The sequence below is a fragment of the Cavia porcellus genome, unplaced genomic scaffold (assembly GCF_034190915.1).
Source record: "Cavia porcellus strain 051 isolate PalLab524CR breed Dunkin Hartley unplaced genomic scaffold, mCavPor4.1 scaffold_7, whole genome shotgun sequence".
NCBI lineage: Eukaryota > Metazoa > Chordata > Mammalia > Rodentia > Caviidae > Cavia > Cavia porcellus.
In genome coordinates this window covers 94,535,805-94,545,417 of record NW_026947490.1, presented here as the reverse complement: position 1 = coordinate 94,545,417, position 9,613 = coordinate 94,535,805, and the positions used below count along the sequence as shown (strand labels likewise).

Sequence of the window (9,613 nt, the reverse complement as noted above, 5' to 3'; positions counted from 1 at the left end):
TCTGCATAGATCCAGGGCAGCACTGTTTAATGTTATTAATTGCTTGCTATTTTCAGAAACACGAAGAGGCATTCTTGGATAGGTGGGCTCACCAAGTCAGTGCTCACCTAATTTTCATTTGTACACAGTTATTTAGTGCCTGCCGTGGTTCTAAAAAAGTTGAGACATGGACGTGATAGCACTTGGAAAACTAACATTTTAATAATATTTTGAGATGTCAGAAAAAGGGATGCTGCGATCACGCTTCAGGGAGGGTGTCAGGTCCTACAGACTTTAACCTCCTCAACCCCCAGTTTTGGCACCGAACTCAACACGAAAGCCTGGAATTCAGGTTTCACGTTTGTCAGGGCTCTGCTCCACCTGCGCATGCTCTACAGCAACTCCGGCTCCCGGGGACGCCTGGCGAACCCCGGAGGGCGGAGCGCGGGTCACGTGGGGCTTCTGACGTCATCTCTGGGCGCCAAGCGTGACTGGACTTGGGGTGCCGGTCGTGTCCGCCGGTACCGGAGGGCGGAAGTACTGCAGAGCCGAGCTCCGACCTCCGTGCCGGTGCTTTCTGCGGCTGCGCGCGCTCTCTGGACTCTGGCTGCTGAGTCTCTGCGGGGCAGTGCGTGTCCGGCGGCAGAGCCCGAACCCCGGGTCTTCACCTGTGCGGGAAGCCGGGGGGAGGAGCCGGCGCTCGGGCAGGGTAAGTGAGTGTGTCCCGGCGGGGAGGAAATGCTGGAGTAGGAGGGCTGGGGGCTCGGCGGGGTGGTGAGGAGGGCCAGTGGCCGGTGTGAGGAGTGCACCCTGGGCGCCACGGCGGGGAAGTGATTCCTCCGCTCTGAGGGCTTCGTCCGGACACCGCCCGGCCGGGGCTGCGGGGCCTGGCTGTGCGGGCTCTGGCGGAGTGCGTGTGTCTTTCTAAGGCGGGGGGACTGTGGTGGGGAGGCTCAAGCTCAGGAGCTAGTTCAGGAGCTGCATTTTCTGTGGTATAATTACTTAAACCATAACTGTTTCACAGGGCAGTTCGATTCTTTCCAAACTCAGCTGTTTCCTCTAATTTATCCTTTCAGTGACATTCCGTAGGTCTCATTTTAATCGCCACATTTAATGCTGACGAGCCATTTTCTGTTGGTAAAGCACTTCCACATTATTATACTCGATTGCTTTCAAATAATCATACCTAAACTTGAGGAACCTAGGAAACTGGATTGGTTCTAGATTTTTCTGAGATGTGAGGAAGTATAGTATGTCTTCAGTAATAAGACTCTACAGACATGCGAAACTGAAGTTACAGTAGTACCTTCTAGAATTCATCTGATAGGTCTTGAGATTGTTAATATTTAGATCTCATCTGAACTGTTTGTGATATCTTTTGTGAGCGTCATTGGTTGAGTTTTGAATTTGAAAATAAGGATGTTGAGCTAAGGTTAATAGTTGAGAAACTTTAGAATTTTACAATACATTTAAACTGTTCTTTGGTGTCTAGTGTCCTGTTAGTCAATGTAGGGAGAAATGAGCCGCCTAGGACCATGTGGATATGGCTTGTTAGAACAGTGTACACACATCAAGAGTGTGTTCGATTTGTTAATTTCACAAATACTGCATACCTATTGCAAGCCAGGCACTAGAGTAAATAGTTAAAAACTAAAAGTCTCTGCCATTGTGAACTTCACACTGGGATGGACAAGAGAAGGTGCGGATACAAAAATCAAAGTATGTTTCATACGGTGAAAAGTACTAGAGAAAAGATAAAGCAACAAAAGGGAATGGGGGTGTCAAAGGTATGGGTAGAAGATCATAGGGATCTCCACGAAAAGGATAGGAGTGAAGACATGAAAGTGATAAAGATGCCGTGTAGAAAGAGCTATGACAACTGCCAGAAAGGCCAGGAGCCTGGAGCATACCAGCTAGTTTGGCTGCAAAACAATAACAAGCATTAGAGAAACGGTGGCTACTCAGGTAAAATGGAGTAAGATTATGTAAAGCCTTGTGGGACTTTGTAAGAACTTTAGTTTTTACTTTCAGTGAGCTGGGTCTTGAGTAAAGAGTGAATTGATCTAACTGATGTTTAAAAAGAATCTGTCTGCTTTGTTGACCTAACAGCACAGGCAGGATATAGTGAGAGTTGGTGGCAGGCCATTGCCTTTATCTGGGCTGAAGGTCAGGTGACTTGGATCAGGGTGATACTATTGGAGGTGTTTGGAAAGACTGTTCTAGATGTTTCTGAGGGAGAGCAGCCAAGTGTAGGAGAACAGTCCAGCATGATTCCAAGGCTTGTGGACTAAACAGCGAAAGAAAAGAATGGTCACCTTCCGAAACAGGGATGACTATAGAGTAGTAGGGTGGCGGAGGGAGGGAGATCTGAAATCATTTTCAGTTTTGTACATGAAATTTCCCAGTGGAAATGTCAGTATTCAGTAATATGCGTACATGAAACAGGTTCAGAAGGGAAGTCTGGGCAGAAGATAAAAATGGGAGTTGTAGGTTTAATAGTTAAAGCTAGAAGAAAGATCTACAAAGGAGTGGTTTAAGAACTCTTAACATTTAGAAGAGATATGCAGGATCCTCCCCATACTTCAGGGTGGAGTGGTTCTGTAAAACTGTTGTGAATCTCTGTTCCACATTAACGGATAAAAGGAAATAGGAAGCAAGTACATTAGCAGAGAGAAAGAAGAGGAGAGAGAAGAAAGAAGATGAGGAAAGAGATTTGGAAATTTGAGACAGTTGCAGCATGGTGATACAGGAGGTGTAGACAAGCTAGGGAAATGTAGGGGTACGAGGCAGCACTTGGCACTCACGCTTGAGTTTAGTGTTCTTGAATTTAAGGGAGACCAACTGGCAGAGATTATTTTTAGTTATTTAAGTGTTTGACTTCTTAAGTAATTTCTAGAAGTTGGGTGCTTTGTGAACAAAAATAGCTCTAGGTATTAGGTTAGCTTTTCTTGATAGGTAAAGTATAAGGCACTATTAATTGTGCATTTTTATCCTGTGCTACTTGCTGAATGGTTATCAAATGTTGATTGGTTACCTTCTGCGATACAAGCCCTGAACTACATGCAGAAATAGAACTGTCTAGTAGTTCAAATTAGCTGAATGGTGATAATGATGTAATATATATAGGGAAAAATGTTTCTAAATAATGGGATCTGCTAATTTTAAAGTGTGATTTTACTGATTTGGAGAGGAGTGATGTAGAAGAGCTCAATAAGAACCGAAATTTATTGATTAATTGAGACAGGGTCTTGCTATATTATTGAGGCTGGCCTTGAACACTCTGTGTAGCCCAGACTGCCCTTAAACTCAGCGATCCTCCTGCCTTAGCCCCAAGTTATGGGATTACACGTGCATGGCACCATTCCCTTTTAAGAACCTGGATTTACATCTGTGTTTCCCCTCCACCTTTAACAAAAAATTGCACAGCCTTCTATGTACTTACTATGTTAATTGAGGATAAGACAATAAATATGACTAATTTTTGTCTTTACTGTTGTCTTAGATACTTTTCATTGCTGAGACATAATACCTGATAGTCACAACTGTAAATAGCAAAGATTTATTTTGTCTTACAGTTTGGAGCACAGGGCATGGTATCGCGAAGCAGAGATCAAGCAAAGAGGGAGGCTTGAAACCCTCTAGGTCTCAACCCAGTCACCCACTTTCAGCTAACCAGGGTGTACCTCCCAACAAGTTGTCTAGCTATCAACTCATAAGGGACTAATCTCATGAACATCACGCCCATGAACCAGTTATCTTCCCACAGGCCCACCTATAAGTGCATGAGGCTTTTAGGGGGCATCTAGATGTAAACGGTAACAGTCTTCAAGGAACTCCCTATTCAGTGTGATTAGAGGCAAGAGAGGTAAGATAACTTAAGTTGCTTAGTATTACATACGATTAAAGAAGTAATTAAGAAATCTATAAGTGGCTTTAAATTAAAATCCGAGAACGTAGCTTGGATGGAACACCTATCTAGCTTTTGCTACACTCTGCATTTAATTCCTAGCACTACCAAAAAACAAAATTAAAATAAAAATATAACACAAAAAGAGAAATTATTACTGGGCTTAGTTGCACATAACTGTAATCCCAGCTACTTGAGAGACTGGGGCAGAAGAATTGGGTTCAGGGCCAGCCTAGGAAGCACATTGGGATTCTGCCTGAAAAAGGCAAACTGAACTAAAGCAATAACAACAAAAATAATTTGACTGAAGGCTGTTTGGGGGAAAGCTTTTCAAGGAGAAGTTACTGAACTGAAAGGATTGAGTTGTTCAACAGAGGCCAAAAGAGTGTTCTAGCAGGTAGGCCGTGAAAACATGAAGAAACCTTGTACATTTTAAGTACATACACCATTTGAGTAGGAAATCATGTACATATTAAGTACATAAGACCATTTATTGAGTGGTTACTGTGTGCTAAATACTTGCGCCAGTGGATATCAGTTATCTTCATTTTATAGATCTGAAGATCAGATGGGGGTGGGTTATTGTCCTAGGACATAGAGCTCCTAAGAGAAAGTCAGGTTTTAAATTATGCCAATGTGATTTCAAGCTCCTTAAGTACTTTGCTTAATTGTCTACTATCAGCATGTAAATAAGTGTTTTGTGTTGTTGTTCTTTATCCTTCCATTTCTTTTCACCAATTACTGTTTATTTTTTCTTAAAAACAGTCTGTCTCTTGATACCATTCTAAATCAAGCAATCATTTCTTTTCTTGGTAGTTGATGAAATTGTTTCCTGGCTGGGCTCTCTTTAAGGTATGTGTTTGATACAGTAATGGACATTAGTCAGATCTATAACTAACATGAGATCAAATCAAGAAGTATATCACTTAGAACTCTGAAATCCTCCACGGTCTTCTGTATGGTATGCTTTATGATCTAGTTTTATTTCACATTTACAAATTTTTTTAGTGCCAAGGAATAATGATTTACATTTCTTGGTGTGTATCCATTACTGTAGTAAACAAACTTACAGTTTTTTCCCCCAAAAACAAATTTGTGATGCAGATATTACTCATTCCATCTCAAATGTAAAAGAGAAGAAATTGAGGTTTAGTGAAGGGACTTGTTTAGTATATTTAAACATGTCAGTGTTAGCTCTTTCATTATCTCCTAATACTTCCTACCCAAAATTTCCTGAAAAGTTGACACAGATGTTGTTCCTATATTTAATGGTGTTGTTTTTCCCTGTTTAGAATACAGATAAATGGTCCTTGAGCTAATGTGGGTACTGCTTAGTATTTTTTGACGTTTTGTGACTTTATAATGGTGGGAAAGCAATATACATTAATTACATTGCTCAGTTGAAACCATTTGGGGAATTTTGAATGTTGGTTTTCCTGGGTAGCATGTGTGGTATTACAACTTTTGCATTGCCCAGTAGTAGTAACAGCTACGATTCTGTGAGCTATGGGATCACAAGGCAAACAGCCTGTACCCCACAGTGTAAGCTATGATGTTCGGTAGGTTAGACATGTTAAATACATTTCTGCTCATGATATATCAAGCTATGATGTGTTTATGATGTGTAACCCCACCATAAGTAGAAGAGTATCTGAATTGGTCTTTTCTGTCTGTGGTCTACTTGTTTTTTAAATTCCAAATGTTTCTTTTTTTACAATTTTATTTTTTTGGTCTTTTTGAGACTGGGTCATATCGTGCAGCTCAGGATGGGCTTGAACTCACTTTGAGCCCAGACTGGCCTGAAACTTGAAGCAATCCTCCTGCCTTAGCCTCCCTACAGCTGGGATTACAGAGATGTGCCGCCATACCTGGCTTCAGATGCCAAATGTTAATCCCCTTGTCCGTAACAGCTCTCACACAGAAACAGTTATACAGTCAAATCTCAGTATTCAACTGCTTTGCATTTGGTATTCCATGTATTTTGATAAAAACATTTTACTCTGGTAGTTGTCCTTTGTTTGATACCTGACCTGTAAACTGGACCCTGTGTATGTTGATTCCTTGTGACTTGTTGCCTTTTCCAGCAAAAACAATTTGTTTTGTACTTGTTGTACCTCCTGGAATCATTTAATGACTAGTACTGAGGTAGCATTGTAATACAGACATGGTTTGGAGTTGGAAGAGATGTTGGAAACTGTCCAATATGATAAAATGACTACGAGATTAGCAAATTTTGGTATTGCTTGTGATTTTGGTTCTGCCATTTATTAACTACAAGGTTTGAAAAAAACCCCCAACTTTTCCATCTCAAATTCATTTGTAAAATGGGGATAATTGGGCTTACATGAATCAAGTGTTAATATGTACAATGTTTATGGAATTACTTAGTATTTTGGGTAACATATAATCTGTTATCTGATATTAATGTAATCTGAGTTGTTTACTTCAGTTTTTTGGGTTTTATTTGGCTCTATAATTGTTTTGTTCTGTTTTTTGATGGGATTTTTTTAAATGTTGTTCAGGCTTGAACTTGTAGTGATCGTCCTGCCTCAGCTTTCCAAGTGCTGTGATTATAGCATCTATGATGTCTCCGTGCTGGCTTTGATTTTGCATTGATGTACTGTTTTCCCACAAAACTCAAATTCAGTACACCATTTCTAGACATATACTGTATCCCATATACTGGTCAAGTATCAGGTTGACAAAGGTAAATGAAATACAACCTTTTCCCACAAAGAAATGTGTTATATTCTGCTAGAGGAGCCATACATACACATCCACATCTTTAATATAAGTTTGTAAATGCTGTAGTGGAGAAAAAAGTAAAGGTGTGATAAAGAGAGTCATGCACAGAAGAAAGGCTGTTTGCATTCTTTCCAAGAGGATATCTAAATTGGAGGACAGAGTAGAAAAGACTGCTTTAGGCTAAGGCAGCCAGCACGGACAAAGGCATGGAAAAGACGCGAAAAATGAATGTTATGCTTAGTATATGTAGAGATTATAATACCGTGTGAGCAGTGCCTCCAGGGTTTTAAGATTGTTGTTGCTATTTCATATTGTGTCATCTTCCCTTCCCATCAAATCTGGGCCTGTTGCATAGCAGGCAGATAGTCTCTACTGAACTGTATTGCTGTCTCTTGACTGAGCTTTTTAAAAGTCATTATTGTTGCTTTGTTAATTTTGAGGTCATATGTCACAGAACTGGAACTGTCAGGTAGATGTTTTGGACTCAGTTGATTGTAGCAGTGTTCAATGGGTATTATAAATGCTTTTGATTATTCTTCATTCCCAATGTAGTACTGGAGATCAAACCCAGCGCCTATGCACTGAGTAACATCCCCACTCCGTTCTAGTTTTGAGACAGTTTTGCCAAGTTGCCCATGTTGGATTAGAACTTGAGATCCTCCTGCTTCAGCCTCCTGAATGCTGTACCACCCTGTCCCTTTAAAGTCTTTAAATATTGATCTGTTTTTTTTGTTTCTTGGGATTGGGCCTTGCACATGTTTACACAAGTGCTGTACCACTGAGCCACATCTCCAGCCTTTTATAAATACATAATTGTTTGTTTGCTTGCTTACTTATTTTTTGAGACAGGGTCTCCTCTGTAATTCAGGCTGACCTTGAATTTACTGTGTAGCCCAGGCAGGCCTTGAATTAACGGTGATCCTCCTGCCTTGGCCTACTGAATTCTACTGAGTGGGATTGCAAGCGTGGGCCACTATGCCTGCTCATAAATACTATTTTGAGACAGAATCTCCTTACATTGCCCAAGCTGGTCTCAAATTTATGATCCTCCTGCCTCACCTTTTGGAATAGCTAGGTTATTGTTGTCAGTCATGAAGCCCTACTATTGATTTTTATATATGTTAGTTTACTTAGCTATTACGTCTAACAGGCAGAGTGCTTTTTTCCCATATCATAGATGAGAAAACAGATGAAGAGAAGTTAAGTGACTTACTTGCCATCACACATTAAATGATAGAGCTAAGCTTTGGGTACAGACAGTCGGGCTCTCCATTTTTCTTTTTTTGTATGTGTGTGTGTGCATGCACGTGCGCGCGCACATGGTCTTTTTGAGACAGTTTCACTATGTAGTTCAGGCTGTCCTTGAACTCACTTTGTAGCACAGGCTGACCTTGAATTTGCAATGATCCTCCTGCCTCAGTCTCCGGAGTGCGTGTACTACCATGCCAGCTGCCTTTCTCATTTTTAACCCCTACATTATAGTCCTTTTAAGAGGCAAAATTTTTCTGTCTCTGCAAAAAGATTATTGATAACTCACATCTTTTTTAACGTTTAGGTGTATATTGGCTGAGGATTTAGCTCAGCAGCCCAAGTGCCTGCCTGACAAGCGTGAGGTTGTGAGTTCAATCCTCAGTACAAACAAAAACAAAAACAAAAACTTGCAACATTTATGCATATATCACCAATATTTATACCTTTTTAAGCTAACTATAGGTATCAAACTAGAGATATTCTTTTTCATGTAATTCATTATAGATGAATGTTTATTGATAATGAATAACTGTTTAATGTTTATTGATAATGAACAACTGACAGTTTAAGGTTTAATAAATTTGAGTTTGTGTATTATAAGGCAGTAATTAATCTTGTTTGCATTTCATAAATCTGTTCTATGAATTCTATTTTGCAAATTTGTATCAATTATTGCATTATACCTTTAGCTGTCCTGGCTAAATCATTTTGTCTCCCTTGATGTCTTATAAAAAAGAAATAAGAAGGAAAGATATAAATACCAGTGTTTTTCCTCGTTGGTTGGGGATTGATTCCAGTACCTTCACACTGAGTTACATCCTGTACCTTTTTTTTTTTTTTTTTTTGCCCTGGTTGGGTTCAAACTTGTAGCCCTCCTGCCTCAGTCTTCTAGGTGGTGGGGTCACAGGCATGCACCACCATTCCTGCTTAGCTTTACACTAGCTTTTGTACTTGAAATTCTGCTGCAGAATTTGGTGAGCTTGTCTAGAGCACAAGCAAAACCCAAGAATGTGGTTTGACTTTTGAGATATTCACTCTTTTCCTAAGTCCATTTGTATGACTTTTGGGAAGAGTCTGTCAGAAAGGAAGAGAGAACATTGGTTGTTTGTTTTGATTCTTCTGACACATGAAAGGGAGAGGCAGAAGAGAATGACATGCAAAGAAAGAGCAGGACAGGCAAGTGTAAGGACGGGCCACACAAGACAGGAGGAAGTTGCATTGACATGAATAATGTTTTGGGTTATGGTGATAGGTGGGAGCTTTGGAATCTGACCCATCACATCTATTTGTTTTTTTTTGTTTTTTTTTTTGTCTTTTTCCTTTTTTTCGGTACCAGGATCGAACTCACGACTGCCTGCTTGCAAGGCAGGCGCTTATGCCGCTGAGCTAAATCCCCAGCCCCATCTATTTGTTTTTTTGAAGGACAGTGCTAGCTAGGGGAGAGAAGGGAAGAGCTAGTAGAGTTGTCTTTCCTTAGATGGCCATATGCACTTTAAGTTTGAGTTGTCTCGAGATCAGTCATCCCCCCTCCCCCCAATGCCAGGAGAGCTGAACTACATTCCCAGCCTTTTATAAGTTTTAAAAAATTTTCCAGTATGGTCTCCAACTTGAGATCCCTTGCCTCAGCCTCCTCAGTAGCAATAATTACAGGTTAGTGCTGTCACACCCAGCTTGAGTTATATTTTCTTTTTCTCAGAAGAAAAAATTTATACAATGTGACAATGTTGATAA

At 40.4% G+C, this 9,613-nt stretch overlaps 1 protein-coding gene across 1 annotated transcript in view; it reads left to right on the top strand.

Moving 5' to 3' along the window:
- Nucleotides 1-451: 451 nt before the first annotated feature.
- Nucleotides 452-9,613, top strand: part of Atg5 (autophagy related 5) — a 113,843-nt gene continuing 104,681 nt past the window's right edge. The window contains exon 1 of the mRNA XM_003466029.5: nucleotides 452-688. The gene's annotated coding sequence lies outside the window, so the exon portion shown is untranslated. The remainder of the gene's footprint in view (nucleotides 689-9,613) is intronic.